Source organism: Nomascus leucogenys, chromosome 22a, assembly GCF_006542625.1.
Source record: "Nomascus leucogenys isolate Asia chromosome 22a, Asia_NLE_v1, whole genome shotgun sequence".
Lineage (NCBI taxonomy): Eukaryota > Metazoa > Chordata > Mammalia > Primates > Hylobatidae > Nomascus > Nomascus leucogenys.
Window position 1 is genome coordinate 32652638 of NC_044402.1, and position 10974 is coordinate 32663611.

Here is a 10974-nt window from a genome sequence, read left to right on the forward strand (position 1 = left end):
TTGGATTTTGAGTTATGGTTAGAAGGCCTTTTCTGACACTCAGATTTGGAGGAATTTGTCTATATTTTATTTTAATACTTTTAGTGTGGTGTATTGTTTTATATTTCAATCTCTGATTCATTAGGAGTTTGTTCTTTTGTTTGCTATGAGGAATGAATCTAATTTTGTCTTTTTTCAAATGGCTACCTATTGGTACCAACAGCATTTATTCAAAAATTCATCTTTGACATAGTAATTTAATAGACCACCCTTATTATATACTAAACTTCTGTATGTAATTGAGTATCCTATTTTATTAATCTATTAAATTATAGAGGCCAATCCTCCCTCATGACCTTTTCTTTTTCTTGGTTTTCTTGCATGTTTACTTCTCCATATGAATTTTAGTATCAACTTATTTAGTTCCAGAAAAAAAAAAGCCTTGTTGGTACAAGGTGAAAAACTTTCTAGTGTTTCTCCGTTAAGTAAGATTTGGCTTTAGGATTAAGGTATATGACATGTTAAGAAAGTATTCATCCAGTCCTGTTTTCCTGAGAGTTTTGATTTGGAATTCGTGTTAATTTTTTTCAAAGATCATTTCAGCACGTATAAAGGTAATCATATGATTTTTTTCTCCATAGACCTATTATAATCGTGGACAACATTAATAGATTTCCTAAAATTGAATTATCCTTGCAATTCTGGTATAAATTCCCTTGGTCATAGTGTGTTATATTCTTAAGGTGATGTTAGGTTCTATACAATAATATTTTATTTGGGATATTTTATATTTACATTTATAAGTGACATTAGATGTTATACTCCAATAAAAGAATTTGCAAAATTTCCTGTAGCTTTTTCTTTTTTTTTTTTTTTTGAGATGGAGTCTTGCTCTGTTGCTCAGGCTGGAGTGCAATGGTGTGATATCAGCTCACTGCAACCTCTGCCTCCTGGGTTCAAGCAATTCTCCTGCCTCAGCCTCCTGAGTAGCTGGGACTACAGGTGTGCACCACCATGCCCAGCTAATATTTGTACTTTTAGTAGAGATGAGGTTTCACTATGTTGGTCAGGCTAGTCTCGAACTCCTGACCTAGTGATGCACCTGCCTCAGCCTCCCAAAGTGCTGGGATTACAGGCGTGAGCCACTGCACCCAGCCAAATTTCCTTTAGCTTTTATTCTCTGAAACAATTTACCAACATTGGTACTATCTGTTCTCTAAAGGTTTGGAAGCATCCTTCTCTGAAACCATCTGGGCCTAGTTCTTTTTGGTGGGGGTAGTTTTTTTGATAATGTTTTCAAGTTTTTGCTATGAAAATGGGTGGATTTAAACTTCCTATCTTTATTGGGGTAAATTTCGGTGAGTTATATTTTTCTAAGAAGTTTTCTATGTCATCTAGATTTTAGAATTTATTTGTTTAGATATGTACAAAATATTTTATGATTTACAATTTTCCTGATTAACAGTTATTCTTGTTATATTTTGCTGTCTTCCTTTTTGCCTTGATTGAATTACCTAGTATTTTGTCTATTTTGTTGACTTTTAAAAAAGAATCGGGATGTTCATCTTAATAATTTGATGTACTATTTTTCTGTTCTTCATCTCCTTAATTTCTGTTTTTATTTCTATTAATTCCTTAATTGTGCTTTATTTTAGAAATGCTTTATAGGCATTTTCAAGTTTTTTTGAGTTGAGGGCTTAATTCATTTTTTATTATTCTTTCATTTTTACTGATACGGGTGTTTAAGGTTATGTTAGTTTCTTAGGGCTTTTATAATAAATTACCACCTTAGTGGCTTAAAACTACAGAAATTTGTTCTCGCATGGTTCTGAAGGCCAGAAGTTCAAAATCAAGGCTTCCACATGGCTGTATTCCCTACAGAAGCTCTAGAGGAGAATCAGTTTCTTGTTTCTTCCAGCTTCTGATGGCTGTTGGCATTGGTTGGCTGGTGGTTACATCACTCCAATCTCAGCCTCAGACTTTACATTGCTTTCTCCTCTCTGCGTCTGCCTGTCCCACTGTGCCTCTCCCTCATAAGGATGCATGTGATAGTATTTAGGGCTCATCTGGATAATTCAGGATATGCCCTTCCTCTCAAGATCTTTAATTTAATCACATCTTTTGCTATATAAGGCAATATTCACTGGTTCCGTGGATTAAGAAGTGAATGTATCTTTGGAAGGCCATTTTTTTTTTTCAGCTAACCACAAAGGCTACAAATTCTCCTTGATCACTCTGTTAAATATAACCCTAGATTTTGATAAACAGTGTTTTCATCATCATTTTTCAGATATTCTATAATATATGTGTGTATTTCTCATTTCACCCAAGACATATCATAGAAGACTTTCTAAATTTCAGCAGAAGTGGCTTTTTATTTTATAATTTCAATTTTAAATTTCTGGTTTTATTAGATTGTGGTGAGATAGCATTGTTTGTGGTATTTCTTTTTTTATTATTTTTTATTTTTGGAGACAGGACCTCTTTGTCACCAAACTGAAGTATACTGGCAAGAACATGGCTCACTGCAGACTCAACCGCCTGGGCTCAAGGAGCTGATGCTCCCATCTCAGCCTCCTGAGTAGCTGAGACCACAGGTGTGTCCCATTATGCCTGGGTAATTTAAAAAGATTTTTTCGTAGAGATGGGGGCCTTGTCATGTTGCCCAGGCTGGTCTCGAACTCCTGGGCTCAGGTGATCCTCCTGCTTGAGCTGGGATTGCAGGCATGAACCACTGCGCCTGGCCCTGTTGTGCTATTTCTTTTTTTTTTTTTTTTGAGATGGAGCCTCCCTCTTTCGCCCAGGCGGGACTGCAGTGGTGTGATCTCGGCTCACTGCAAGCTCTGCCTCCCGGGTTGACGCCATTCTCCTGCCTCAGCCTCCCAAGTAGCTGGGACTACAGGTGCCTGCCACCGCGCCCGGCTAAATTTTTGTATTTTTTTTAGTAGGATGGGGTTTCACCGTGTTAGCCAAGATGTTCTTGATCTCCTGACCTCGTGATCCACCCGCCTTGGCCTCCCAAAGTGCTGGGATTACAGGCGTGAGCCACCGCACCTGGTCGTGGTATTTCTATTCTGTGGAACTTAATGATACTTTCTTGTGAAATATATATAATTAATATATTATATATTATTTATTTATATATATTAAAATATAATTAATTTTGAGAATATTCCATATGTACTTAAGAAGAAAGTGTGCGTGTGTGTGTGTGTACACATATATGCATAGTCAAGCACAGTAATGAGAAGGGAGAAAGAGTAGAGCAAGCTGTCTGACCTGTAATGGAATGTGAACTATTCTTTATTATCAGGGATAATATTCAAGAAATATCCATATGAATGGCCTTATGGATTATGTTGTTTCCACATCGTTATCTTTCCAATATCTATCCATATTCCATATCCTTAACTTTCATCCACTTGACATCTCTGTGCTGAGAATGGGTGGTGAAGCATCCTGTATAGTGTCTATCTATTTCTCATTCTATCTCATGTAGTTTCTGCTTTGCATAGTTGGTCACTGGGTTATTTGGTACATGGATATTTATAACTGTTGTATCTTCTTTGTGAGTCGTGGCTTTTAGCATCATAAAGTGTCATCATTTGTTTTATTTAATGCTTTTTGGCCTGAATTATACCTGATATCAAGATGACAACCCTTGCTTTCTTATGATTTTCATTTGTCTAGTATATATATAAAAATTTTTTTTTTTGAGACAGAGTCTTGCTCTGTTGCCAGGCTGGAGGACATGGCATGATCTCGGCTCACTGCAACCTCTGCCTCCTGGGTTCAAGCGATTCTCTTGCCTCAGCCTCCCAAGCAGCTGGGAGTACAAGTGTGTGCCACCATGCCCAGCTAATTTTTGTATTTTTAGTAGAGACAGGGTTTCACCATGTTGGCCAGGATGTTCTCAATCTCTTGACCTCATGATCCACCCACCTTGACCTCCCAAAGTGCTAGGATTACAGGCGTGAGCCACTGCGCCCAGCCTGCTTAATATATTTTTGACTATTCCTTCATTTGTAGCCTTTTTACCATGGTTTAGGAATGTCTCTTGTAAAAAGCACAGAGTTCAGTTTTTTGTTGTTGTTGTTTTTGTTTTGTTTTATTTGAGATGGATTCTCACTCTGTTGCCCAGGCTGGAGTGCAGTGGCACGATCTTGGCTCACTGCAACCTCCACCTCCCAGGTTCAAGCGATTCTTCTGTCTCAGCCTCCCAAGTAGCTGGAACTACAGGCACGCACCACCACACCTGGCTAATTTTTTTGTATTTTTAGTAGAGAGGGGGGTTTCACCTTGTTGGCCAGGCTGATCTTGAACTCCTGACCTCTGGTGATCCACCCACCTTGACCTCCCAAAGTGCTGGGATTACAGGCATGAGCCACCACACCTGGCCCCCAAAGTTCAGTTTTGATTTGTAAGCCAATTTGAAATTCTTTTTCTTTTAATGGGCAAGTTAAGCCCACTGACATTATTGATATGACTGATATGTTTGTTCTCAATTTTCTTATATTATTTTGTATTATAATTACTGGATGTAATTATATTTACTGTGCCCCTCTTGTATAGAGAGGCATTTAGGGAAATTAGTATTGTTATTCTTGTGGTTATCTTTGTATTTATCCTTTTAACAGTGCTTAATTCCTCCTTTTTTGGCTAATTATTTTACTAGCTGGTTTGTAAGTTTTAAATGATATCCTTGGGCTCCTAACTATCATCTTTATAACACTCAATTATCTTATTCTACTACCCCCATTCCTCTCTTTTTCCCCCCGCCGGTTGCATTCTTTCTATTTTGTCAGAATGTATACTGCTCACGTACTATTCTTTCAACCTTGTCCCTACTTTTCTTTTATTCTTGGTTCTACAATTAGGTATATTAAGTGCTTACCATGTCTGTTTACTGATGTTTTCCCAGTCATCTTTTGTGTGGATAAAGCTTATCATAGTCTAGGGCAGGAGTCAGCAAAGTTTTTCTGTAAAGAGTCAGAGAGTAAATGTTTTAGGCCTCGTGGGCCATATATATGCTCTTTGCTACTACTGCTGCTGCTGCTTCTTCTCCTTTTCCTTCTGTCACTCCTTTTTCTTATCTTAAAATGCCTTAAAATTGTAAAACATTCTTACCTTGTGGGCTGTACAAAAATAGATGCCAGGCCAGATTTGACCTATGGACTATTGTGTGTCAACTCCTGCCTAAGTAGACACTTCAGAAAGGACTTTTGAGTACCGTGTTTCTTGAGCTCTTGCATGTTCAAAACTGTTTTTATATAGTCTTGATGCTAGAAGAACTTTGCTATAAAGTACTTTGCTTATTATTTCTTTCCTCGAGTTTCTTGAAAATACTGGCCTCTTGGCTTTAAATGCTGCTTTTGTGGAGACTAATGTCTCCATTAGATTGGAGACAATCTAATTTTCTTATGCCTATTAGCAATTTGATCTTTTATTCTAATAGTTGTATTAACATATATCTTAGAGTTGATCATTTTAGGTCAATATTTTCAGGTAAATATGGGCCCTTTGAATGTATAATTTTATTTTTATTTTTTATAGAGATAGAGTCTTGCTATGTTGACCAGGTTGGTCTTGAACTCTTGGCATCAAGCAATCCTCCCATCTTGGCCTACCGAAGTGCTAGTATTACAGGCCTTTCTTTTATTTGCAGAAAGTTTTCTTGGATTGTAGTGTTAAATATTAGTTCTGCCCCATTGTATTGTTTTTCTTTGTCAAGAATTCCAGTTATACATATGTTGAGCCTTCTTTGCATGTCTTCAATTTTGATCACTTTCTACTCTCTGATGCTTTTTTGCTTCTTTCTTTATCTTATTATTATGATTTTTGAGACAGAGTCTCACTCTATCCTCCAGGCTGGAGTGGGGTGGTATGATCACCGCTCACTGCAGCCTCAATCTCCTGGGCTCAAGTGACTCTTCTGCTTCAGCCTCCCAAGGAATTGGGACAATAGGCACATGCATCCATGCCCAGGTAATTTTTTAAATTTTTTATGGAGATGGTGTCTCACTACTTTGCCCAGGCTTGCCTTGAACCCCTAAGCTCAAGTGATCTTCCTGCCTTGGCCTCCCAGAGTACTGGAATTACAGGCATGAGCCACAATGCCCGGCCTATCTTATATTTTTGTTCTTGTTTTTTTTTTTCTTATTAAATTTTCATCCAAATGTATTTTCCCTTGGGCACCTTGTAATTTATTCCTCGTTTTTTTTTTTCTTATTAGATTTTCATCCAAATATATTTTCCCTTGGGCACCTTGCAATTTATTCCTCCTTTCTGAGATAATTTTGTCTTTTTCTTGGATTTTCTTTTTTGGTCCAATCTACTCTCATTGCATTTTCCCCTTGCATAAATCTCATAGATTTTCCTGGGCCTATTTATGTTATTTGTTTTAAATTTATTATTCTAGACTTTTTAATATCTCCAAATGTTGTTTGACATTATTTAAACCAGTTTGAGTGTATTGTGTTTCGTGATTGGCATTTTTAGAGAAATTCTCACCAGTTGAAACATTTTGTTTTTTTGTTTGTTTTCTTTTTTGAGACGGAGTCCTGTTCTGTCACTCAGGCTGGAGTGTAGTGGCGTGATCTTGGCTCACTGCAACCTCCACCTCCCAGGTTCAAGTGATTCTCCTGCCTCAGCCTCTTGAGTAGCTGGGATTACAGGTGCCTGCCACAACACCACGTTTGCCAGGCTGGTCTTGAACTCTTGGCCTCAGGTAATCTGCTGGCCTCGGCCTCCCTAAGTACTGGGAGTAAAGGCATGAGCCACTGTGCCTGGCTGAAAAGTTTTGATTACATATGTTCTATTTTTTTTTTCCTTATGATAACTTTGTATGGAATTTGTTTGATTTTATTTTTATTCCAAGGCATTTTTTGGACAGAGTTTCTGGTTCATGAGCATGCTCTTCTCTCATTTTAGTAAAATACATTATGTTTCTTCCAAGTAAGATGGTGATTGTGGTAGTGGTAGTGGTAGTAGTGTGGGGGTTCTTGCCATGTCTTGTTTCTCTTCTTTTTCTGCAGCATCTTTAATTTTTTGCCATTGACTTCCTTATTTTCCTTCACTGCCACTCTCCAAGGGGCTGTTCTCCCTCTTACCTCTTTGTCTCACAGATGTAGTATTTCCTCTTCTGCCTCCTCTGTTCTACTCACTTTCAAGCTCTTTCCCTCTACTGGGTGCCATGAGCTACCAAGTCATGGACCTGTGTGTGGTATTTTATCACATATGTTGTGCTTTCTCTTTCTGCAGGTAGTTTTGTTTATGTTTTAAGTCCTCACCTGTCTTCTCTTTAGAGTGACTTAGGCCTCCTGTGTCACTGTTCTGTACATCCATAGGCTTGCGTTGGTGGTGGGACTTCAAGTTTCATTTCTCTACTTTCAGGTATTTTGAAATTCCTGCTATACTCTGGTTTTCATAGTGATTTCAGTGGCATGTGTAACATTTTGTTTTATTTCTACTCCTTGTTGCTATTATTTATTTATTTTTTGGGATGTGTGTAGTGTAGAGATTTGAATTCAGGTTACCACCATCATCCTCCAGTTAATTACTCTGATATATACTTTTTACAAAGATGACTCTTGATGCAGAGTGGTAAATGAGTTCTAGGAGTCAAGAGTGAAGGCAGTTGTGATAGTCCAGGTGAGAGACGATGTTGGCATAAAGTTATACATTAAACTTATTTAATTTATACTTGTGGTTTGTGAAGTTATAGGTTAAAAGAAAATCAAGAGATACATCAACCAAATGTAATGTGTGAACTTTGAATTGAATTTTACTCTTTAAAATGTTCCATTTGGGACAACAAATTATATGGTTATTCCACTTATTCATCAATTTTCAGAATAATGAGTTAGTACACTAGTAGTCTTCACAGGTGAATGATGAGTTGTTTATCTTTAATTTTTATGTCATTTCGTTATGAACTCATGCACTTTATATTGAATAAATAAAGAAATAGTCTATAACCTCCTCGACACACCCAGCTACTATTTTAAGTTTAACATATTCTCTTCTGATTTTGTCTATTGGCTTACCAATTTTTATCTAACTGTAACTAACAGGAAGAGTTAATTTTATATTCTGCCTAATATTATGGACAGCAAGCTCAATGACAGTGGGAATTTTATTCTATTTTGAATATATTCCCAGCTTCTCAAACAGTGACTGGCACAGAGTAGGTGCTCAATAAAAGTTTGCTGAATGAAGAAATTAATGAATATGCTTTAAAAGTATTTCTTTTAAATATTCTTAAAAAAATTTTTTTTGAGATGAGGTCTTGCTGTGTTACCCGGGGTGGAGTACAGTGGCATGATCATGGCTCACTGCAATCTCCACCTCCCAGGCTCAAGTGATCCTCGCACCTCAGCCTCCTGAATAGCTGGGACCACAGGCATGTGCCACCATGGCCAGATAATTTTTTGAATTTTTGGTAGACGTGGAGTTCCTGCCATGTTGCCCAGGCTGGTCTCGAACTCCTAAGCTCAAGCAATCCTTCTGCTGCGGCCTCCCAAAGTGCTGGGATTACAGGTGTAAGTCACTGTGCCTGGCCTTAAATATGCTTTTAATTTAATCAAACTTATTAAAATGTTTTGGCATGGTTAAAGAGTACTGTTGTTTCTCCCCATAGTAATTATATTAATTTTTCTGAAACTCATGTTTACCAGTCTTTAAAAAGTGACAATTTAGAAAAAATGCACTATTACATTTCCTGGAAATAATTAAGAAAGTTATTACTTGTGTCATGTCAATTTGGGAGGAACATAACAACGGCTGTTTTAGAAGTCTTATTTTTAAGCTAGATTCCTTTATATTTTTTGATGTTTGGAATGATATAATGGAAGGAACAACACAAGCTGAGTGTGATTGGAAGTGCCTGGAAAGATATTATTAGAATTCAAAATGACTTAGTAATTGAGGGAGTGTGAAATGTGGTCAGAATAAAATGCAGTGTAGTGAATTGTTGCTGGGAGGAAAAATAAGACTGCCCTAATGTATAATGGGGACTTATAGACAAATATGGCTAAGATTTAAATTTCAGGGGTATAGTAAATCTAACTTGAATCAGCAATGTTAGTATATGTGATATTGAAAGATATAATGGCAGAATGTTATTTAAGTGTTGGGATCAGAGCAGTGTTCTAGGGACTAGGCTTAACTTCTAGGACAGAGGTTACAAATTGGCACCTCACAAAACCACCCCTGATGGGTTTTGGTTGGGCTGAGAGAGAGAGAGAGAGTGGGAAAAGGAGAGGGAAAATGAAAGGAAGGAAGAAATTTCCAACTTTTAAAAAGTGAGAATTTTGACATAAAATCCAGATTTCCAGTGTCTCTTGAAATGTTTGGCAATATTGTGTATTGTTGTGACTAGCCTGTCTACAATAGACTAGTGCTGAACAGTAGCTGCTTACTTAAATTGGGGTATGTCCTGTCCAGACCTCCATGGTTCCCCCCACTTCCTAGCTCTAAGCCACTAGCGCCAGATATTGTTACAGTTCTTTCCCCGGCAATTGTTTTTCCTATACCAGGTCCGTACCTGTTTTAATTGCCTCCTATTCACTCTGTCGATGAGGAAGTGATTCTTGACCTAGGTTTATGGAAATGGCCAAACACCTGACACCCAACACTGGACAGGTAAGAGTGACAGTAGTTTATTCATCACATATACTCACCACCTGAGGAGGAGAACATTGTATGCCACACAGGGCCACATCGGAGTTGCACTCGGAACACAGTGAACAAGGATGGGCTTTGGGAGTCAGGCTTTGTAGTATCTAAAGGGTGAGGTGTCCCTCGGTTCCAACAGGAAGGTGTGATTCGCTTGTTTGAATAATATCAGAGGCTGAGAGGGAACGGAAACTCACTACTCAGAGATAAGCAGGAACTACACCTGGTTCTTTTGATACAGAGGGTTATTTGGCTAGGGAATCATCTCTGGGAACAGAGCAGCAGGGGAACTTAAAGTTAGGCCATTTAAGGCCCTCCTGATTCCACCAGATATCGAAGCAGCACAGAACACTGGATCTTAGTTTTAGGTCTTATGACAAAATACCATCCTTTACTCATTTACTTTGCTTGTCAAGCCCATGTACATATTTGGATGGGGACTCTAGCTAGGAGGAGGGATTTTTCTAATTCTAAAGGTTAGTGAAATTGAAATACATCTGCAAGTATGGTTATATATTTTCTTCTCTGAAGATTAAAAAGAAATACAATGAACAAAACCCAAGAAAACTTTAGCTTTTTTTTTCTTTTTAATTTTTAATGACCAAAACAAAGCATCTAAAACTGAAGCTTCTGGAAGAACCACTCGTTCTTGCCTGTCTTGTACCTCTTTTCAAACTTGATCTTGGCCTCTTGTCCAGCCTTGCGTTTAAGAGCAGGGTGTCTGAAGACATCCTTATTAATTACAGTTTTGTTTAAGAGGATATCCACAGAGTACCTTGTGGGCATTAGGTGATTAGTTATAAACTTTCACAAAAGACTTGATCTTTGACTTCTTGGTGATCTTCTTCTTGCCCATGGCAGCTCTTACTTCGCAGGAATAGTGGTCAATTCCAGCCACCAGGGCATGGCTGTAGGGGCAATCTGAGGTGCCATCATCAATGTTCTTCACGATGACAGCTTTGCGTCTAGAGTAGTGTCCAGCCAGGACAAACACCACTTTCCGAGGTTTCATCAACTTGCCCATTTCAACAGTAACCACTGGGGCCTATGGCAGAAAGGAAAGAAGGAAAATCTTTAGTTTTTAAATGCACTTCTGCCCAGAGTGGATAACCTCTAGGATCTCTTAGGGATTTTTCTATACACAAAATGGCATTTAAGTTGGTATTAAGAAAATTTTATGATACGATTGATAGTGAAAGAGCTTACCAACATTTACTAACACTATTAGGAAACATTTATTCATTTGGCCAATGTTTTTCATTTGTTCAAAAATTTTTATTAAATGTATACTGGGTCAAGTGTTAAGGCTTTAACAATAAT

The 10974-nt window shown here is 37.8% G+C and overlaps 1 pseudogene; it reads right to left on the reverse strand.

Annotated features, from left to right (window-relative positions):
- Positions 1-10269: 10269 nt before the first annotated feature.
- Positions 10270-10678, reverse strand: LOC100596147 (annotated as a pseudogene).
- Between the last annotated feature and the right edge of the window lie 296 nt (positions 10679-10974).